Genomic DNA, 20,181 nt, shown 5'->3' on the forward strand with positions numbered 1-20,181 from the left:
GTATTTGTTTGTTCTGGCAGGGAAATTCACCACGCTCCCTCCAAAGGGGGGATTTTTGCTTAAAATCAGTTTCATTCTGCCCTACCCAACTTGAGTCTAGAGATAAAAAAAGCTACTAAAAGACTGCCTCGACTCTGTAATAAAGGAAACAAGATTTTTAGCCCTGTAATCATCTGAAAACCCACAGGATAATAGAAAAGCAAATTAGATCTGCTGGGACTGGCTTTGTCACTTGTCTTTAAATGTAGTATTTTCTACGGAGCTGCTGGGGTTTATTTTCAGTGCAAAATCATTAGTTCTCGAATATGTTTCAGCTGCTTTTGATGTACTTCAGGAGAAGTTCCTATACATACCTGTATATCTTCATCGGAAAATTAAAATGTTTTCTTTCCTGAATTACCCTGTGTGCCCAAGGGACGCTTTTACGATTCCTGGAGGACTCTTTTAATACTGCCAGGCTGTTCCAGCACTGGAACAGGTCGCCCTACTAACTTCCGTGGTACTTGAATACACCCTTGCACGATGTTGCAGGAGGGCATGTTTTCCCCTGCTGCCCTTTAGGACTAATTTTCATAAAGCGAGGGTGAAGAGCAGACCTAGCAGGGTCCATACGGGACTAAATTGTTTTTGTCAATTAAAGTGGGCTTTAACAACAGTCGTTTGTTTGCAAGTGCAAATTAAGTTTTAAAATTCGTTTATGTATTTTGAATCTTTGCATCTTTAGTTAAAAATGTTTGGAGAAGGGTTTCAAATGTATTGTGTAAACAGATTACAGTATGTCAGACTTTGTTTCTAATTACTGAGTAACTTAATAGGAAAATAAGCACATCAGGACTGGAAAAAGGTGATAACATTTTTATCTACTGGAAATACAACTTCAGGAGCTTTAGAGCTGATAGGAAACTCATTTTGGCCGATGTAGTGTAAATTTTTCCTCCATATCATCACTTTAAAAGCTTTTCATATTTTCTCTTTTTTTAAGCGGGTGCCAAAACTAATTTGTCCTCTAATTTGCTACAGCAATTGCATGTTCTGGAAGAATGTTTCAGACAAAAGTCAACTATTTTAGATTTCATTACATTTTAATGCAGACTGCAATATGCAAATTAAAAGGTGCATATGGTTTCTTGCATATGATTTCTTTGCAGATAGTTTAAATGAAGAGTTTAAACAAATAGTAGTTATTTGATGTTGTGTGGTGTTACACTTTGGGAGCAATCTCACTGTGCAAACAGTATTTGGCATGAATGTTGTTTGTTGCTGGTTTCAGTGTAAAATGTGCTTCAGGAGTGTTCAGTAGATAACAACTTGGGAGTAGTATCACTGTTTGCATTAATAAGTGTACCTGCATTTCTCTGTGCAAAAACTAGAGAATGGGTTCTAAAAATCTTTGAAAAAGGTAACAGTCGTCAGCAATCACCTCTTCCTGTCTGTGAGAATGTAAACTGGATAGTCACCTTTAGTAATTCAGCATATATAGTGCTATCATCTCAGAAATATGTAAGATGTTACACATTTTATGCTGATGGAACAAGTAAAAGAAAATGATTTTATTTCAAAATTAAGCCAAAATCAAAACGGGCAACATGCTTCCACTAAGCTTGGTTTTGAGGTATCAGGTAACTCCTGGCTGCTTTGAGAGAAATTTGGTTTAGGACAGGTATCAAATATTTCACTTGGCATATCCTCTGTCTCTGTTTTTCTGTCTGTCTCGCTCTTCCCTCCTTTTTCTCTTTCTCTGCAGGAAATACAAGTGATTTATAGATAATTGGAGTCTTCAGCTTGGAGTCTTGTCTTGGGCAGGACTTTTATCCAGGATCCACTTTCCCACCTATTACAAAGAAAAACAATCAAAAATGAAATAATAGATTGCAACTTGATTCTTTCTTTTGGGGGGAGTGGTCTCTTCATGTCTTAAATGACAAACAACTTCCATAAACAATAAATAACATTAGACTAAAGCACTTTGGGGAAAAAAACAAAACAAAACAAAAAAACCCTCCACCAACAATCCCAAAGCTTGTAAAATTGGACATCTGTAAGCATTCCTAGCAGCCTCTCTCCTGCTTGTTAGCTGAGAATTTTAAATACACAACCAGGACACAGAATTCTTGAACTCTTTATTACAGCTGTCTCTGAATGTAAAGTCTTAAACCATTTGGGAGTTAATTTGTTATGAAAAATAGAGGTACCTGTGAACGTTTAAACTGAGTGAAGTAATTTTAAAATACGTTTTGCCGATTAATTGCCATTTCTAGAATTCTAAAATTAGGCAACAGTTTTGGTAGGATGGATCACGTTAAAATTCCAGGAATGCCTGAATGAGATTTGATAAAGATTTTTAGTATGTACTGGAGAAAAGTAAATTTATGATTCATTAATCTAAAACACTACGTTGTCCTTGGAATTACTATGAAGGCTCCTTCCAAGAACATCAACAAAACAAATACCACCCATATAAATTTCATGTATTTGATTATTTACCAGAATTGCTGCAACTTTTGAAATAGTCTGGTAGGTTTACTGCAGTGAGCAGAAATCCGTGCGTTAGGTCCTTCCGACCTGTACACCTGATGTGGCACATAGAGGCAATGCACTTCTTCACTGCTCAGAAAAAAATGTTGCTAGTGATGAAAAGTTATGATGCCATGGTTTTATGTAAGATGTGCAGCAGTATCTAGTGTGATTTCAATACTGGGAGTCAGCCTGTCCTTCTTTAAAAAAACAGCCATTAGAAATATTTTTTCCCAGCTTTTTAATACCTTGGCATGATCTCTGTGAAAATAAAGTGTTTCAGATGTGAGTAGTAAGAACTGGTGAAAAGGCTGCGAAGCAGACATGAAGACGGGTGTTCAGGCACACAGGGTTAAGCTTTTCTTTGTGGCTGGCAAGTACTAAAACTGCTACATGCAAGATTATCTCTTTTCCTTGGGGTAACTCTTTAATTCTCTACTTCTTAACATTAACATTCGGGGAGGGACTGCGTCTGCAGAACAGGCGACCTTCCAGTATTGCAGGAATTGGGTTATTCTGCAGCCCCGTGGCACAGCGAGCCCTCCTCAGGCTTCTCGGGCACGTGCTGTGCTCCATACGTAAGGGAGCGTGTAGGTAGGAAGGGGATCCAGCCTTCTCCCCGGCAACAAGTCGTACTTCTACAAATGTCAGCTTTATGCCAGAAACTCTCCCAGAAGGGGCTGCTCTGGACGCGTGATCAGACGTGTGAGATAAGCCGTAGCATGGCGTCCAGCAAGGCCAGGTTGTTAACGTGTTCTGTACAGGAAGCCCACTCCTGAGCTGGTGGCTCCCAGAACCTGAGAGCTTCTGAGGGTGATCAGAGGGTTCCCAGCTCGGTATTAGATGCCTCCCTCTTCCAGGCTCTTACGGAACTCCAGTCTTATGCCCGAGACTTGAGCGTCTCCCAAGTACCTGACAGTAGAGATGGAGTCAGCCCAATGGATTGAGCCCTTTGCAGCGTCCTCCTCTTGCCATCTCCGTTTGAGGGGCTAACGGTGTTTCTGCAGGATGTGGATATCCTTCCGTCCTTGTGCCATAATCAAATCTGACTTACTAAGTATTTTCATAGTGGGTTTCATAAGTGACGTTGACCTTAGAAGGCAGCTCAGTATAAAATGAGGACCCTGTGGTTCTGCCCTCCCCGAGCTCTGGCAGCGGGCAAACATGCTCAGTTTGCACCGTGCTGGGGACACCAGTCCAACTGGATGTTTTAAGTTTTGTTTCTTGCTTGCCAATTGATTTAAGCCTGAGAGGGAGTCGAAGAACTTTAGCATAAGGAAAAGTTGAAGAACTGTGGCTTTGAGAGTTTTTTACAGAGTTGCTCTGAAGGGGTGAAGCTGTAGCGCTGTGGTGGGGAAGAGGTACAGAACTGTTTCTGTAGTAGTAGCCTGTGAACTGGCTGACAACCGTATTTTTTTGTCTTGTGTAAAAGGGTTTGCTACTACTCTTACAGCACAGGCTAAAATCAGGTCAGTTTCTAAACACAGAGCAGGGAAACTACCCAGCACTGCAGCAGAAAGCTGTAGGCAGCAGTTCTAATTAAGCGTAGGCAACTGGGCAGACAAGAACTAGCAAATACATTTCTAATTCTCGTATGATAAGCATTTGAGTTTGAACTGTTTTGTAACTAAGTTTCTGTATTTTAATTCCCATTATGCTTTCTTGGCATCGCCCAGAAATGAATGATGCAGAACACCATTAAAAATTATTTTTGCCACAATTTCCAGCACACGTTTTCCAGATAAAATTCTAGACTGACATTAAGGTAGGAGGCAGGGAATCTATTTTATTTAGAATAATATGCAGAACCTTTGCCGGTTTTTTCAACTAAAGATGAGCTTTGGCAAAACTTAGCTAAGCAATGACATGTGCCATTTCCCACCAGTCTTTCCCTGAATGAGCTCACTCCTTTAATGTCTCCTGAAGTCAGATTCAGTGACTGATACTTGAAGAGATCAGCTGGCCTTTGGGTCAGCTCAGCAAGCGCCGTCTGGTTACAAAAGACAGGGCACAGAAAATTAGAGACGTTTGCATGAAGAGTAGGCAGCAAGAACAGCTCCTTACTCCGTGGTGGAACACTTCAGCATCTGATGCTGACACTAGGTGTGTCCCTCTGTATCATCATGTATGAAGGGTATCTACTGTATTTAGATTTACTTTTGTTTAAATCTACAGTTTGAATTCTCTTCTAGAGCGTTTACTTTGTAGCTAGTATTACAAGCCATCAACCCACGTATCAATTGCAAACTATTTATCTACTTCCTTCCAATTAACAGCCTGACTATAGGATTCTTTTTTCCCTCCCAACCTTGAAGGTTTTCTGCACAAACCCAGTTTACCCAGCTTCTGTGTGAGGGACCACAAAACAGTTGTAGTCTTACGCATGTTCAGTCCCCTGCCTTTGCTTACTCCAATACAGCTGCTAAAACCATGTTAATTTAAGAGCATTAAAAATACAGAAACTACCAGGCTGAAACTGGCCACGGCTGGATAACTACTGCATTACTGAGCAGGTAACTGCTGTAGCAGTGACGTCTTGCTGGGCTGAGTTTTTAGGAAACGACTGAGTCTTTAGGGAAAATACAGACTGCTTTGACACACCCAAGCTGTACAATACAGTATTGCTGGCTTGGGGGAAATTTTTGTCTCTTTCTCCAGTCTGTAAGGTCAAATGATACACTGAAAGATAAGAGCTATGCAGTGAGTTTTTCTCATCTTTGCAAAAACGTTTACGATTAAAAGTATTCCAATGCAAAAGGTGTGTGTATTTGTTTGCACACCAAAACCAAGTCGGTAATAGAGCACTTGCCCCAGCTGAAGAGTAGCCACGTTCACACGCCTACTCTGAAGGAAACAGGGCAGAAACTTGACTTGTGGATCCCTGATTTCTGGTGGTGGCTAGGTCCCGATTTTGGACGCTATCCACCTTTGGCTATCCTTGGAAACAGTCTCACGTTCTCTCCTGTTGGATGATTCACTTGTATTTATGAGGCCTGAGAGATACCAACTTGATAGCCCAGTACACAGCACACTCAGCGAGAAAAAGTAGGATTCAGATCTCTGCTCCAAGAATACTCACGATGTCAGACAGAGCAAGGATTTGATCAAAGATCGGTGGCTGTCCAGGCACTGACCCTAACTATTGGACTATTGAGTTGGGACAATGTGTCTGGAACATACACTTTCAATCTGATGTGAAAAAAAAAAAAATATTCCCTCTTTAATTCTCCATTCTGTTCTGTGGGAAATGTTTCTGAAGGACAGAAGTTCACCAATCTGGTACGTTTCCATATTAAACTGCTGTCTTGAGGTATCTGCATTTTTCAATAAAGCCCAACAGTCCACAAATTCTTGATGATCTCTGCTCAGCTCGCCCATCTCCCTCTCCGTGCAGAATTGTTCCCGACAGACCGTAATGGGCTCTGACAGTCTGAAGTTACTCACTGCCATGACCTGCTTTGTTCCTGGGAGCACCACACAGCACGGCCACTGTATCCGTTTGTCTTCCCTTCTCTACAATGCACATTAACAGTTGCCTTCGATGAGCTGTCCATGGGCGCTGCAAGTCGCTGGGAACATACCAGCATCTAAAAGTAAATTGAACCCTTCCTTCCAACAGGCTTTGCTCTGCATTTACTACCTCTGGCATATTTCATCTACCCTTGAGTTGCCCAAATGCCTTTTCACTTTGGCCCTAGTGATACTTTCTTCAGTACTCTCACTAGTCTGAATATTTTTATCTGCAAACTATGTACCTTACTATTAATGATCTGCAAAAGCAGGTGAACCAAGATATCGATTGCTAGTCACAGTAATTAAGGGGCACCTTGCTATTAACCTCTTTCCAGGGAGAATTATCCATTTATTTCCAGTCTTTTTTATCTTATCTCTTAACCACTTTTTAATCCATGGCAGGACTTTATCTTTCACCATATGGTTACTAACTTTCCTTAATAGCCTCTTGCTAAGGACTTTATCATCAAAAGCCTTTTTAAAGTCTAAATAAATTATATCCACTGATTCATCTTGGCTCCTCATTTGACTAACTATCTTCCAAAAAATCTCACAGGTTTACAGAGATAAATGACAAAAGATGAGTTCAGTGGTCCATATCATAAATTCTTAGTCTGATCCTGCATAAAGTCACATTTCTTCTTTTACTGTTTTGCAGCTATCTTCCCTAAGACTGACCTGTAACATTTTGCTCTTTATTTTTTTGAAATCGTTTAATTCTCTCCATATCTAAAAAAATACAACTTTTTATCTGTTTGTTTCTTTTCAAAGAGTAGAATTTACTCTCTGAAACAAGCAACCAAAACATCGACCTTAGTTCAGCTGAAAGAAATGAGAGACAAAAAATGCATTTATACAGAGACAACATTATAAGGAATGTAAATATAATACAAGCACAGATGTGCAAAGGCTTAAAAAAGCTTCAGCAAATTGCAGTTCCGTGCAGTCCCCTAGTGAGGAATCCTCAGACAAGCGCTGGCATCCCTACTCAAGCACAAATAAGTGCATAAATAGCTATGTGAAGACTTACTACTGATTAACATATGGAGAAAGATGAAGTCTAAAAAATTATTGCCATCTAAGCGCCCAGCCATTCATTACTTTTGTGCTTACTCAAATGAATAGCGGAATTCCTGTTCAGACTGCACACACCTAATTGGTTTTTCTCCAAAACTCAAGTTCTGTATTTCAGAATTTGTCTAAAACCATTATTTCTACTGACCAGCATCTTCAGCTACTTTTAATAGCAACCTACCTTTGTGACACGAATGCAGCACATCAAGGTGGAGTTACGCAGTGTGACTAAGCTTTAAGAGCACTCCATTACTAAAAGTATCGTATGTGAAGCCACATCAAGGTGTTGCTGTGATAGTGTTGCTGAAACAGTCTCCAACCGACCAAAGAAAAGAAGGACTTCATTCTTGTTCACGTCACTGGACATCAGTTCCTTTCCCAGAGAGCCTAGTGAACGAGATTTTTGCCTTATGACTTGAAATATAATACGCTGTGGCTTTGTTAGACTGAAGTGGGAAAATACTTCAGAGAACCATCCACATAACGTTCTGTGACCCAAATGAAAACGTTTAAGGTCAGCTCGATCTCAGTTGACCTCAGCTGGAGGTTAAAACACAAGGACCGTGCTGACCACTAGAGTATATAGACCTTAATCTGTCAGGGATTCATAGGTAATGAAGACTCTGAATTGAACTCAGAATCGAAACGGATGCTGGTGGGACAGCTGTGGAGCAGCCGGCAGCAGTGGTGCGGTTATAGAAAGGATATACTTTGCTAATTTCCATGTGGATTTCCACTGTGCCCCAATTTAAAATAAGTGAGTTAGAAAAATCCATTTGGAAAGTCACAAAGACATAGGAAGTGTTGCACAGAACAGGCTGCAGCCTCTTTGCTGCACTTGGATGGGAAGAGGATGCCAGAGGGACACTGGCCTCTTACCGTGCTCTGGTCCTCCAGCAGTGATTGCACAAAAGCCCTCAGTTTTGACTCAGAAATGATCAGGAGGTGCCTTTCCCTACAGAAATTCCAAATACATTTACACAGGTAAAGGCTTCAGTCTAAAGTGAGACTGATTCATGTCCAAAGCGGAGCTATTTATCATTTCAGGGAAACACTGAGATTATTTGCCTGTCATGTAAAAGCTGATCTTACCTTCTTATGAATAGGTCAGCATGTCAAATTTGGCCTCAAGTGGCAAGAGCTGGTCAGAACCTCGGGTCTGCATTTAATCTGAAATGGATCTCTCCAGCTGGAAGGTCCTTCCAGGTCTGCGCTGTGGCATTGTTCTCTCATGCTTCAGCGGGAAAAACACCACTTACTACATCATCATCACCATCACCACCACCCTGGGATGTCCTTCGTGCCTTTTGTGCTGTTCCTGATGCCTCACCTTTTGAAAACTGGAAGAAACAAGATGCATTAGCATTTGGAGTTTTTTTGCAGGAACTTTAGTTCAACTTTTTGCAGCGCAATTAGTCCTTGTCTTGAACATGCCCTTTGAATGGCCTTCAGGGTACTGCTGGTGTTAGATTTTTAGTAAAGATGATTCCTCAGAACATCATTGTCTAGTATTCAAACTAGTGGCTCTGCTTTTCTTCCCTTGGCCCTATAACATACTAAATTTTGGGCAGAAATATAATCTACTGTGGTATAGCCGAATGAAGATTCCCCCAAATGAGCAGCCGCCTCTGGAAATATATTCAGTCTGCCTTTTATGCCTTTCATAGGCAGGTTGTTTTCAGAATCCACCGACTCTCCCACAGCCTATACTTGCTTAGTTATGTAACTTAGGCTTCCCTTGGCTGTTTTATTAGTGTTACTTACATTTTAAGTTTTTAGTTTTTATTTTGTGTGTTGTGACCTTGTAAAGTTAGCTTCCGCCTGCCACCCCCCCCCCCCCCCCCTTCCCGTTTCCTCTTGTATCTTCCTGCTTAGCCATCCCATTTATTTTCTTGCCTGTGCTTCCAGTTTTTAGCCTTGGGAATGCAAATTGTCTTTGACTCTTTCACATTCTTAAGCCTCCATGCTGATTCTGTGGATTTTAATTTCCTAGCTTCAAGCAGGGAGTTTCTAAGTTACTTCCTCTTTTAAAAAAAAATCTGCTTCTTGAAGTTTAGTATCCCAGACAGTAGGGCTTCTTCATATGTTTCTCTCCAGCAATGAAGCTGAAATTATTTATGTGGTAACCATTTCTCAGGGGTTCAGACACGCTTTTTAGTCCCTGACAGGCCTACATCAAACCTTGTTTAGATTAGGACACTGAAAACTCTGCTCTTTAGACACTATCTCCGTGCGGCTCTCGTTGAACTAAAGCGCAGTTACTTTTGCACCAGCCTTACTGCCTTCGTATTCTTTTTCCACTTCAGTGCCACTCCAATGTCACTTCAGTTGCTCTTATCCAGAAGTCAGTACTTCACTGCTGCTATTATCCTTCATGATCTACACCGCCTCTGTATCCCTGGGTCTGTGTTGTGTGATGTTTCTCTTCCTTGCACATAGAGCTGCTCCCCCTGGCTCTGCAGCCTGACTTGTCCTCCCTGCATAGCTTATACCTAGAAATTGTGGTATGCCTCTGATAATTCTCATCCCCGTGTGCTCAAAAAATGCTAGGTTTTTTCCTCTCCGTGATACAGTCCAGATCACCCATTTTCACACTTAGATTTTAGTGCTGGTTTAGGGGCACTTGCAATTTCATTTCCTAACTATAAGATGACCTAGATGAAAATTGTGTTCTAGCTAGCTGAAAAATCCTGTAAAATATTTTCAGCTGAACCACTAAAGCACCTCCTATGACATTGCACCTCACTCTTATTTACCACTCTGCTAGTGTAAAAAGTCCTTAAAATAGAAATTAAACTGCCTTTAATACTTCTGTATACTGTCAAATTGATCTGAGAAGGCAGTTATGTAACTGCTGGTTGGATACATAGATTTTTATTTTATTTTTTTAAGGAACCACCTAATGTTGTTGTTTGAAACATATTTGGAGTTTATTTTAAACAGTCTTTGCATGCAAGCATAAAAGCAGTGTCTTGATTCCACCGGGTATTTTCAAAACTTACCAGTATACCATAACATACACGTTTTACATTTGCTTATGTGGGTTGTTTTCAGCTGTAACAGAAATAGTTTATTCTTGAGTAGCTAAGAAAGTACTAAGAAATTATTACCTGCCTTTCCAAATTAAGGGGGTTATTTTATTCTCTCCCGGTTTCTTCAGTTGTGACAGATGGTTGCAGCAGTCCTGTACCTGAATGGCCTGCATGGACCTTGAGAAACATGCACGCATGTTTTGCAGGAGATCTGGCTAAGCCTTCACCCCCTTTTCTGTCAGTGCTCGATGTTCTGTTGGTCTTCCTCTTTTCGTCCTTATCACACTTTCTTTACCACAGCTACTTAACGGCTTCTCTGTCTTTTGTGATGTCTATGGGATGCTGTTTCCATGAGAGGTGAGAATCACGCTCTGCTTTTTCACTTGTCCATCTGAAATGGTGATATGAGACTAACACGAAATGGGTTAGCTGTACCGATGGTGGCCTAGTCTTGGTGGTCCAACCCTTTGATAGTGATTTTAAAACATATTTGTTAATGTTACTAAAGACATTTTTAGCTAGCATCGCTCAACTGCAAGTGTTAATATTGTGCTCCTTCCATCAAAGCTTTTAGAAAGCATTAATTGATTCAGTCTCACAGTAAAACTGGTGACAAGGCTTCTTCACAGATGGGGGAGTTTAAATTTGTTGGAGTGTAACCATGACTAACTGAGACTGTAGGTCAGTGTCAGAGGCAGGATCTCTTGCTAAACCAGCCAGGCTACTAGAAGATAAAACCTCTTTTTCTGTACATGCTATTCTGGGAAATGGAAATATAGATGAATTTCAGAGCCAGTGTTTACATGCGGCTGCACGCCTACAATTCTATACGGTATTAATCGCACACTTCCGTGTGCACTCACCTACACGAGCACACACAGCATAGATGAAAAGACCCCTTTCTTTGTGCTGCTTGCTCTCTTTCTGTGTCACTTGATCGGGAGTTGTCTCCGTTACCATTCCCTTGAGTGCTGTTTGGGAGGCAGTGCCCTCCTTGCTGGAAGAACTGGATAATGAGTTCAAGTGAAGTTGGGGCTTGCAGTGTTGCTCCCCTCTGGGCTCTTCTGTTAGGAGGGGGAGTATCTGTCTCCACTGGTGCAGCGCAGTGATGGCGATGGCAGTCCAGGTTGTCATCTCTGGTATTGTTTCTGTCCACTTCTCAAGGGTTTTGTTTTAGTAAGGCCCTCCACCATGGAGGGGGAAGGCAGGCCCTGCTATTTAGATGGCAACCAGGAGCCCAGTGCAGACATGCCCAGTGGCTGGTGCAGCACAGCTCTTCCACCCGCCAGCCAAGACGATCACTCTTCATGCTGGGACTCTAGCTGAAACACAAATGTGTTCATGCTCTTGCTCTCTGCCTCAGTTCATTTCTCTCCTTGAAGGAGCAACAGAACAAATCCTTGATAACTTACTTCCTGGTTGGAAAGCAGGTAAGGGCTTCTTAGGGCTGTTCCCTGTGACTGGGAACCTTTGTAGTCAGCTCTTCCAGCTGTTTGCCTAAACGGTCTTCAGGGAGACTAAAAGCAGTGAACCTAGAATAACAACATTTGACTTCAGCTAGGTCCCATGAGAATTTAGTTATTACTTAATGGATTGAATTGGCGACATACCTTATACTAGATAACTGCCAAAGGTTGCATGAAATTAACCTTCACAAATGGCTAGTTATTGGTATACTCCTTGCAGAAAGCAGGGGCATCGGGTGACATGTGTTCACTGTAATTAATATTGGTTTTCATACCTTTACATGCCAATAGCATTTGCAACGTCTGGGTGAAAAATTTCTCAGATTAAAGTCTCGATGCTGATTTTAGCCATTTAATGATCATGTCTCATTGTGTTCACTACACTGAGCATAAATCCTGTCTTGTAAACAGCAGGGAGACTAATGAGGTTTGCCCACATTCTGGTATCATTACAAGGGGTTCCAGCAGAGAAAAAGGGAATTTGGTTAGAAAGGGGAAAAGAAACATGAATTTTAAAGGAAATGCGGGGGGATCTCAGGACTGCATATATGAACATTTGTTTTTAAGGAAGGCTTTTTATTAACAAGACTTAGAACCTACTTTGCTCATTTAAGGAAATCTCTGTATAGTTAGGTTTTGGTTTTGCCTTAGTCTATGTTTTTAATGCTGCATGTTTGGCAAAAGTTGAGGGTCATGTTTTTAATTTACACACTCAAAGTTATTAGTCTGCTTCTATTTAAAGGTAAACAGAAGAGCTCATTTTTCATGCAGGCCTACATCTCTATGCAGAATAGCTTGCCAGTCACATATAAAAATGTTAAAATCTATTAAATATTGGCATTATTTTGCTATACCCTGAAGTGCTTTATTTGCTTGGGACTGTAATCAGGTCTTGCAAGAGCGCTTCACATCCAATTTTAGTCTTAGCACCACAGTGTACTTTGGGGTGTAAATTTGTCAGGTATCCAAGCACAGCAGGATGCTTTGACAGCTTAAGCCTGGTTCTCTCCAATCAGCCTTATGAATAATAAAAAGTAGAATGACCTGTGTTCCAGTTTTGTATATGTAAACGGCTTATCAACAGAAAAAGCTGGCGGTGAAATCAGAACTGAACTCTGAGGAAGGGAAATCTAGCTAAAGGTTTCTTCTCTCCAGAAGAATATTCTCAAGTAAACAGATCGGTACTGCCCAAGACTTTTTATTAAAAGAATTTCCAGCCTAAGAGATTTCATTGTAGCACTGGAAGAGAGGAGAGGTGGTAGGTTCCTTTGCACCTTCTTGAAGCGCAAAATGGGTTTATAAATCAGCTTTCTGGGAATTGTTATCTCACAGCTTCTTCTAACAAACACAACAATTTGTTTTAAAGGCTTTCACCGAAGATGTCATAAGTGGTAATCCCTATGTTGTAAGTGGGTACTTAATGTGATTTAACTTAATGCTGATGATGCAAAGCTATTCTCCCCCAAAGCCTATTAAGAACATCCAATTTTCTGGTAGACTAACACTCCTGCTTACTATCGTAGAGATAAGTGACTGTTTAACCAGGACATTCGGGAATAGTTTCAAACCAAGGCCGCAAAACTGAGTGGCCACAAAACTGGTCTTTGTGACAGTTCACTTGAATGCAAGCGTCACAAGCTGGATAATTATTGTTTGTTTAGGAGTAGTTTGAATTTCTGTTTGTACAGACATGTACATACAGGCACTTTCAATCATCTTAGTGAGCGTGCTGGTGAATATCATTATTTGTGACATTAGTAAGCACAGTCTAGGTAGAAAAGGGCCAGTGCAAGCCATTTATGTAAATGAAATAAAGAAACCGATAGTAAATACTGAGTTTTGTTTCCTGTTGCCCTAAAGTGCAGATAATTCTAACAGTTTATCCAAGACATGCTTCTCGTGCTGCATGCTTATTTGGGTTTTTTGATTTTTTGTGGGTTCTGTATGTGCAGAATGACATGAAAGGAAATGTCACTGGCATGTTAGCAAAACACGCTAACAGTAATATTTGAAAATATTCAGGATGCAAAGTAGAAGTGAAGGCAAACTTTCCAGGAGCTTAAGGCTGCTCACTTGGGTCTAATATAGAGTTAGCACTTTGCAGGTCAGTGGCTCTGCTATTTGTCTCTGACCTAACAGATCTGGAGTTCTTCACATCAAAACCAAGTCTTGCTGAGCTGAGATCAAACGTGTTAAGGTAAGGATCTTGCCAGTGATTTATCGTGCCAGGGAGGGTGATCAGGCCATAAGGGGCCACTGCAAATGAAGCTGACATTCCAGCAATTTCTCATGTGTAGTTATAAGGTAATTTTCTCAGACAGAGCTTTTAAGTCAAAATAAATTTGCCCATTGTATTTTTCTGTGTTGCCTATAGTGTCTGAAATCCTAGTAGGAGTATTTATTTATGCAGCATAGCTGAATTCTAAGGAAGAACTTGCTCTTCGGTGATGAACATTTAAAATGGCCATTACCTACAAATGATTATCTGCTTGATTCTTTTAAATAGCAGAACGTGTCTCCCATGCACAAATAAATAATTATGCTGTTTTATGTCACACACAATGAGCACATAAGACTTGCAATACGCAAATGATGCAAAACACAGGAAAACGATACAGACTAATACCAGTCTTGTTTGTACAAACCCCTCCTCATTCCCACCATTTCAAATGAGTGCTTGTGAAAGGGTTTCCAGGATCAAGTTCTTAACAGCCACAACTTCATTAAAGCCCGGTGACAGCCTAAAAATTGATTCTGTAAACAAATACTCCCTCCTCTCCACTCCTGACTTAATGAATTTTTAGAACTTTTTCGTTATTTCATTTTTTAAGTTGCAGTGCGTGATATCAAGGATCATACTCCACAAAAAGCACTGCCATCCTTACCCAAATCATTCAGTGATGGCTTTTGTTTGTTATTAGTGGATGTGTAGAGCATACTCAATATTTTAGTCACCCTGGCTTCAGAAACAACGTTTTCTGATGCAGTTAAGCAAGACAGTAAATGTTCTTCTCCAGCAGTTAAAGCCCCGCAAGTAAAAGGATAGGTAAGCTTAGGAGATTAGTTTCTTAGGAGTAGATGAAATATTACCTCAGCTACGGGAAAGTGTTATTGCTCCTGTATTGTGCCAGTAACAGCAGATAAATTCTTCATTACCTGAAAAAAAAAAAGGTAGAAATTACTTTGAGGAAAGTCTTCATGTGCTGTAAGTAAAGTTTCTTCCCCCAGGTTTAATAAGGCAGCCAAAAGGAGTAAAATGTTTGTGGTGGGTATACTTCAACAGACAATACAATCTGAAGTCTCTTCTCTTTAGATTAATTTTCTTGAACGACCAGGCACAAAATAATCCCTTTAATGAGACTGAATTGAAATAATGGATGCTGTATCAGCATGTGGCACAGTGAGAAACTAAAACAGAAAAAGGTAACATCACAGTTTGGCAGCCTGGGTTTTGTGCAGGAAATACTTGTGCGGTGGGGGGGGAGGAGGAAAGTAAGCATGCTACTGCATGTTGTTAAGACTTATTTAATCTTCTTAACTAATTACTCACACTTCCTAATTCAAAATCATACAAACAAAAAACGTTTAGATAAGCTGGGAGTTTTTTCAAATGGGTGCCCCCTACAGCTTAGAAAATAAACATGACAGGTTTCCCCTCTCTGATGTGCTGCCATTTGCAAGAGAACAGACCCAACTCCCAGAAAGACAGAAGACTAATTAAGACAGGAAAACAGGCAGGTCAAACATTTGGTGTGAGGGATTTGGGACATAGGGGAGAAAAAATCATGTTACATTCCACTTTCACAGCAGACTGACAGGAGGCTTCAAGCCCTTTCTCCCATTTGCTGCTCAGAGACCCGGGGCTCCCCCAGTGTCTCCCCCGTCACACCTGTCCCTAGCGAGCCGTTCCCCAAACCTGCACTCGCTGTGAGCTGGCTCAGGGGGCACCCGCTGTACCCCCCTGTAAGCACCTAAACATGACGCCTAGAGGAGCGGGCCAGTGCAACAGCCACTGGAGGGACAGGCCCTTACTGGGGGCAACGGGAGCATGCCTGAGGTAGCAAGTACTGCCCCGAGGGAGTGCTGCCCCCTCTCCTCCCACCCCACGGGGACTGGAAAGAGACTGAGCTAATGCGTTAGGTCCCACCATGAGGTGCTAGATCATATGAATCCTCCTCCAGCTTGTGTCTGCCACGATGCAGTCTGACTTCATTTACACATGCTGAAATGTCACTGAGACCTTGATGTACTCCCTATTTTAAATACTTGGCTTCTGAGCCAAAGTCCGCTGATGTCAAGGACTGTTTCTGATTTCAGTAGGCTTGGCTCAGGCCTTACTACTTGGAAGTTACAGACCGAGAAGCTGAACACTCCAGCCTTCTCATCCAGACGTGTACCTTTGGCACAGGACTTGGGTTGCATAAACATAATCCTACTAGATTTCGATGTACTGCTGCGCTGACAGCGAAACCAGAGCAGCCTCATTCACTTCTTGTGCGTTTTATTTCCGATTCCACTTTTTTGATCCTCCTGCCGTAGTGCGTTTGTAAATGTTTAAAATTTTCCAGCCTTTGCCATACGCTCTGGAGCTTGGACTCTAGATTTCTTGAGTGAAACTTAAAAGTCTGGGTTTATGAAGGAACTGCCATTTATAGTAAACCATGTCTAAAAGCCATGACAGTATCCTTCTGGCTCTGAGGTCCAAGTGAGTTTTAAAAAAACCCAAATACCCCAAAACACACAAAGCTTTAGAAAAAAGCTCTTCTTCCTTTTCAATTTTTTTTGGGTTTTTTTTTTTTTTTTTTTGAGGGGTAGAGGGTGTCAGGTAAGGAGAGGTAAGGAGCCAGGACAAGCCAGCAGCCACAGAAGAAAAATAAAAATCAACATGTTCTGGTTTTGTATGGCCCTTACAGGTTCTAGAGCAGCTGTCAGGTTTCCAGTGACACAGCTCTGTCTCCCAGCACAAATACCCCTCTGGAGGCTGTTGCCATTGCTTCCTCTTCATCAGCTGGGGCCTGATTCAGCTTCCACTGAAACCAATTTGATTTTTCCTTTCACTTTACTGTGGGTGGGACTGGACCTCTAGTGGCTGAAAACCAGCTACGTCCACAGGAGCTTGCTTGGCAGAATTAAGTTTAGTGCAAAGTTCAGTGTTCTCACGTACAGTTTGCTGTTCCTCTTAAGACAATTACAGTTCCTCCACAGCTGAAAGGCACCTCATTACAAGAACCAAAATCTGGGTAACTTCTGCAGGACCAATACTGCTCTGTGGTAACCGTGGTGAGCAGCATGATAACCATTCCTGTTTGTGTGGTCAAGCCAGGCAGCCTGCCTTGATGTACATAGGTGTACCGTTTGAAAGCAATGCAGTCATTGGCACTGCCCAGCATAAGGCTCATTCATGGACTGCCTTGAGAAGCAGGATCCTGCACTAAGCACGTCTGGGGAGGTTGACCTTGAGGTCTGTGGCCCGTTCCTCATCATCTGTGAACTTCCAGCTAGGAGCAGTGACTCTCACTGTTCACCTGAACAATCCCCTTCTTAAAAATACAATAGCACTGCTGATCAGTCGCTGGGTGGTCAGCAATCAGTCCGCTGGGATTGGCTTTTGCTTTCCTAGTGCCTACTTACAAACCAGGCTTTTGCTGATTTCGTAGCCAGCTGCTGGTTTCCAGTCACTCCCAGGAGCGCCCTGCAACATGCTCTGGCTAGAACGTGAGAGATTCGTTGTATCGAGACAGCCATAAAAGTGAAGGAAAACAAAGCCTGAGAAAATAAACAAGCTGCACCTCTGATTGGCAATCCCATCTACTTCATTCCCTTACAATTGTACTAATCGTTAGGAGTCTTGAAATGTTTCCAAAGGAGAGGAAATGAAGTTGCCGAGATGGGAAAGGATATGAAATTTCCTGACCAGACTGAGGCACAGGTGCCCAGTATCTGGGATGTTATGCAGTATTTACCAAGGGAAATGCTGCTGCTGGATTTTTTGCATGCCTCTAAAATTGTTTTATGTCCTCCCCCACAAAAAAAAAAAAAAAAAAAGTAAAAAAAAAAAGTGCCACTATGTATTACTTAATGCCTCCAGCTATAAGAAGATGCTGAGGGCCAAACAGCTGTGATTCTTTTATAAAGCACTTTGGCATCTGATGCCCCCTCCCCCATCCTTGCAGATTTGATGTCAAAGGCTCTCTAAGGAGAAAGTCACATATGAAAAAAAGATCTTTGATGGAATGAAATTATAACCAGCTACTAAATCAATTGAGTTAGGAAATTCCCATTCCTTCCTCCATTCATCCAGAACCATATCTCCTGTGGGAAGCCATTATTATTTGGATGTTAAAATCCTCTTCCTGTACCAAAAAACATTTCTGGAGCTGCAACAGCACAAAAACATTGTTTATTAAATCCATGGGAAAATAATTCTACTTCCAAAGAGCTGAATGCTAGGCCACTGTCTGTCCACTGGCTGAAGTTCTTACTTATACAGCTGGGGAGCCTGAGGAAAATGTCTGATGACATCATTACGAAGCAATATCAAATTAAGAATGTAGATCATCATTTCACTCACACATCATTTGAGAACATTTTCAAGAAAGGAAATGAAAAGTTACATTGTTGCCACCTGTGTTGATTACTCTTATGAATTAAGAGAACCCATATTACTTTTCTTCTATGTTTTAAGGGAAGACAACACAAACAAGAGAGGCAATGAGCATGCAGGAATCCCCAGTGCATTTAAAAATCAGTTCGATTTTCCAAATCCAGGGCTAGCCCCAGGGTGAACATCAGAGGGAATCCGTAGTGCCACGACACCAGGTCTCGTTCAACCAAAAGCTGCAAAGGAGGTATTAGCTCTGTGCTGATTTTTAATTAATAATACTTATATACACACCCACAAAGACAGTTGTTTTGTACCTCCTCAGTGGTAAAGCAATAAAACCACAAAATTCTATCCATTTTCTCCCTGCTTTATATTTTGCTACTACTGCATTGCAGATTAGATTGTTCAGCCTGGTTTTGTACACATCCCTTTCTCTTTGGATGCTTATCACTACAATTACCTGCATGGTTTGAAATGAACATTAAGTTGCTAATTATTAGTAAGCCAACTGGGACAGATGGCTACTTAAACAAGATATTATAGTTGTTTATTTGCAAAGCTTAATTTGCTTTGCTTTATGCTAAAAACATTTACTCTTGGCTTCATTTCAAAACCGATGAGCATCCAAAAATGCTATTGAACTCAGTGCATAATGCTTTTGAAAAATCAGTCTTATGCAAAGTGCAGTATATGACTTCCTTCTAACTATATGTCAGCAGGGTCTTGAAGTAACTTGAATTTTATGTAAAATGTTGAGCTTTACTTTTCCTTTGTATAGTTTTTTTGTATGACATGGCATCTCAGAGGCTCTGAGCAGTCTTGTAGGATGGGTCAGATTGCTTCCTTGATTACTCCTGTGAAACTCTGTCAGCAGTGGCTGCATGTAATTAGCTGCGGGCAGAATTTGAACCTAGCAAATATGTGGTAGGGCCGTTATATTGCAAAGATCTACCAAAAGGTGTCTGGGAATGTGTGTGTGCGCGAGGAAGAGGGTACTGTCAGTACCAGGAGGGATGTGCCTGTCTTTTAGGCAAATGGCATGCCCTCTCCACGTCCCACTTGGAAAGGAACAGAAATTATCAAGAGGCCTTTACGATGAGATCTCAGGAGCATGATGACACTCCAAGGGCATGTTCAAAGGGGCAGCTGGGGGCTTCCAACTGCACCGTTTGTAAGGCCTGTTTGACCCTTCCCCATCCTGCAGACATACACTCCTCACCCACCCGCTCCCTCAGCTGCTGCTCACGCTGCATGCTGCCTCAGGCAGCATCGCTGGTGAACGAAGAGTATTTACCTTAGACCATTGTGCACCAACTACAGCGAGGCTCCGCACAAGAGGCAGTGTCTGTTTTGCCAGTTGGGTTTGTCCTTGGCCAAATCCCTGCACTGACAGGGCCACCTAGGTAAAACGGGAGCGCTGGCCTGTTCCCCTCCTGCTCTGGCGCTGCTGCAGTTATTGGCTCTACTGAGAGTACATGGCAAACTAAATGTGTTCCAAAATTTCTCAAGTGTTCCTTCTTCCCTTTCCATTTTGGCACGGGTTTGTTGATAGCACCCAACAGGCCAGATTATTTAACTACTCACAATACCGCATAGCAAATACATGACATACTATATACTTTTTCTTCTCCTTACTGCAAATCACAAAAGGTAAGGCTAGGACTCAAACAAAAACAAATTACCTCAGTAACTCCTGGAAAACTCAAGTGGTTAATCAGTTACCTTTTATTTACATATATATGCTTAATGCTGAATTAAGTTGTAAAAACCAAAGGCTGATTTATAGCCCCAGTCAGCCTTAATTAACATTGATTCCAGGGGAATAGTAAATGTGAATAGCCTTCACAATTGAGGTTGAACAATGAACTCACTGGGTGTTGTCCAATTTGTAGCATGATTTACATGGAAGCAAGCCCTTCTTTTTTCTAGGGTTACCCCTTTTTCATCTGGTGTTTGAGATGGGTTATATATAATCCAT

The 20,181-nt window shown here is 41.5% G+C and overlaps 1 protein-coding gene and 1 long non-coding RNA gene across 8 annotated transcripts in view; one reads left to right on the forward strand and one right to left on the reverse strand.

Annotated features, from left to right (window-relative positions):
* Window positions 1–20,181, forward strand: part of ALDH1A2 (aldehyde dehydrogenase 1 family member A2) — a 67,119-nt gene that overhangs the window by 9,489 nt on the left and 37,449 nt on the right. The gene's annotated exons all lie outside the window — the stretch shown is intronic.
* Window positions 3–20,181, reverse strand: part of LOC308067583 — a 134,105-nt gene continuing 113,926 nt past the window's right edge. For 3 of the 6 annotated variants that reach the window (XR_013929665.1, XR_013929669.1, XR_013929670.1), the window contains one exon: window positions 3–14,755. This is a non-coding gene — a long non-coding RNA (uncharacterized lncRNA). The remainder of the gene's footprint in view (window positions 14,756–20,181) is intronic. The other 3 variants (XR_013929666.1, XR_013929667.1, XR_013929668.1) reach the window with 3 other exon arrangements.

The sequence above is a fragment of the Falco punctatus genome (assembly GCF_963210335.1).
Source record: "Falco punctatus genome assembly, chromosome: 7".
Lineage (NCBI taxonomy): Eukaryota > Metazoa > Chordata > Aves > Falconiformes > Falconidae > Falco > Falco punctatus.